Source organism: Sus scrofa, unplaced genomic scaffold, assembly GCF_000003025.6.
Source record: "Sus scrofa isolate TJ Tabasco breed Duroc unplaced genomic scaffold, Sscrofa11.1 Contig2285, whole genome shotgun sequence".
Taxonomy (NCBI): domain Eukaryota; kingdom Metazoa; phylum Chordata; class Mammalia; order Artiodactyla; family Suidae; genus Sus; species Sus scrofa.
The window spans coordinates 70,879-73,978 of NW_018085062.1; positions in this window are offsets into that span (position 1 = coordinate 70,879).

The window sequence follows — 3,100 nt, forward strand, 5'->3', positions numbered from 1 at the left end:
ACATAACACAGGGTGCCTGCCAGGATTTTGCCCTGAGACTTGGAAAGAGAAGGAGGGATGAGAGCTGGGCAGGCCTGAGGAGAGGACATGGTGTGCACATGACTGGGGTGTGGGGATCAGGGCCAGGGCTGCCTGGATGAGCGGTGGATTCTCAGGCAACCAGGGGTCCCAGGCCCTGCTGCCCTGAGCCTCTGTCCTGGGCCTGGTCAAGCCCAGGAGACGAGGTGGGTGGGTCTGTGAGAGCAAGTGTGCAGAGAAGCCCAGCCTCCCCTTCACACATTCCTCTAGACTTCCTTCTGGTGGGGAGGGTCCCCAGGCAGGTGGACATGGAGCCCTCTCTCAAACATGATGTGTGCATCAGCACATCAGCCTTGGGTGAGCTGTCCAGGCTGAGATGAGCTGAAGGAGGCTGAAGCACATCCGTGATCCCAGAGGATGTGCTCCACAAGCCATCCTGCCTGGGAGTGCCTTCACATGAGGAAGAAAGAGCAATGGGATCCTGAAAGTGCAGACAGAGTATACTTCTCATCCACCACCAGACACTCCCTCCAAGAACTTGGGTCTCCAGTGTCAAGTGACTCTCAGAGTTTTGTGCCCCATCAGCTTATGGCTGTCATAGGTGAATTTAAAAACAAAGCCAAAATCTGCTGCAAGGGATCCCCTCCAGCTGGGAACCTGAATCCGAGCTTTCACCTTTGGCAGTGTTGCTCCTACCTGAATTTTCATCAGTGTTGCTACCAACGCTCTTCACAATCAATTCTGCAGAAACATAAACATGAGCAATGACATTATAAGAAAAGTTGCCCCACCCATTTCTCCCCTTCCCCTTCACCTAATGCTGCCTTCCAAGGCACCCCACTAGTCCTCTCCAGATTCTCACATCTCCCCTGGGCTCTGTGGAGCAACAGTCCTTCAGCAAGACATCGATCATGGTTTTAAACCTTCAAGAAAGCAAGATGCTGAGAGAAGCACCTGTCAATCTCTCACTTCCACAGGTCCATTACAGCTCTCCCCTTCAAGTTGACTAACTGGAAACTCCAACACTTACAGGCACACTTGAAATATGGCTAGTGTGATCAAGCCATTGGGTGTTATGTGTGTGTGTGTGTGTGTGTGTGTGTGTGATTATTTTAATTGCTTGAGTTAACCACAATTTGAACTAAGTTAAAAATAACCTGGCACTTCTGGCTAGTGGGTACCACAGTGGACGGAGCAGCTCTAAGAGCTTGCAAGATGAAGAAGAGGCAAACAACCACCCTCACCTCACTGTTCCTTCATTCAGGGAACCTGGACATCCAGAGGGGATCTTTCATTTGCAGGTTATCTTGGGCACTTGGACCCATGCTAGGCATTGTGAGAGTCCTTGGGGACACTCAAACAACAGTGTCAACACTCTGACCTGGGAGGAACTCCCAGAAGGGCACCCCACTTTTTGCTAGTGGCGAAGAGCTTGGCCCAGGGCACCAGTGCTGCACATAATCGGAGAGAAGGGGCAGAGGGGAGGGAGGGATGCATCACTCTTTTCATGATCCCATCCTTCTCACCCCTGAGCCTGGAAGACCCAAGGAAGGCAGTGGCACCCCTTTATGGGATGAACAATTTGTACACTGAAAACTACAGATCATGGCTGAAAGAAATTAAAGAAGGTGCAAGTGCTTGGAACGACACACCATGTTCCTAGACTGGATGGTTTAATGTTGTTGACATTTCTCTGCTACTGAAAATGAAGTACACATAAACTGCAACCACTCACAAAACCTCATGCCATTTTTTGAGACTTGGAAAAGAAAATCCTAAAATACAAGTAGAACCCCAAAGAACCCAAAATAAAAAAATGATCTTGACAGCAAAGAATAAAAATGGAGATATCCCAATCCCCAGATTCAAAACACACTGCAAAGCCATGGCAGCAAAAAAGTCTACCCCTGGCATCTAAACAGGAAGACAGACCAATGATCCATAAGAGAAGGACCTAAAAATAAACTCACACATGTATGGCCAAAAGATCACTGCCCAGGTTCTATGATTCCCCAGTCAGAAAAGTATAGTCTCTTTAACAATCGACGGAATGAAAAGGCAATCTATAGGGTGGGAGGAAATACTTGCAGATATTGCTTCTGAATAAGGGACCCAAATCCCAAAAATATAAGAAACTAACACTCAATTAAAACAAAACAAAACAAACACACACACACACACACACACACACCACACACACAAAAACAAAAAACAAAAAACAGAAGACTGTGGGATAATAGCTGAGTTTAAAAATGGGTAAACACCTTGAGAAGATTATAACCCCATAGAAGCTATGACAGTGATCAAATATATGTGAAAATGTATGTTGCGCTCAACTTGGACTCTGTGGTTAAGAGATGCAAGCAATTGCTTTGGGAGCAGATAAGCAATGAGATCCCACTGGATAGGACAGGGCAAAATAACTAGTCACTTATGAAGGAAAAAATTAAAAGCACTTAAAAAAAACACTATGGAAGGGCTGATTTCCATGAAAAGTATGCTAATAAATGGATTCAAAAAACACTGCTCTTAAAGAAAATCCAATATAGAAGAATTGACAACACTGAAAGCCTACCATTAAAAACAGCCACTATCATTCACATCATGGTTGTTCTCCAAGCTTCATTTTCTACATGGTGTGCGCAGCATGTGCCCTGATTACATGTATACCACACTAACAAGAATCTTACAACAAGAGGGCTTACTTCATGGAGAGAAACACAGGGGGCACCGAGTCCTTCTCACCCAGATGGGCAGCGAGTTTGTACAATGGTGCCGGACACCAGGCTAAGGATGTGGGTGCACTCTGAGCTCTCACTTGCAACATCGCCTGTGTGTGTGCTACCTAGGGTGGTCAAGTGTGAGAATGACAGTGACACTGTCCAATACAAGACGACGCCTCTCCGATTCCCGTCTGCTTTGGCCATGTTGAAGCAATGACAGCAGCACTGGCAGGGACCTTTTAAAATGCACAGCATCAACAGGACCTCTGGAGACCCTGGTATTCCTGGGCATAGACACTGAGCTGGGCCCTCCCCCCTCCATGCTCCCATGAATGATCAAGTCCTGTCTGAGGGATAGG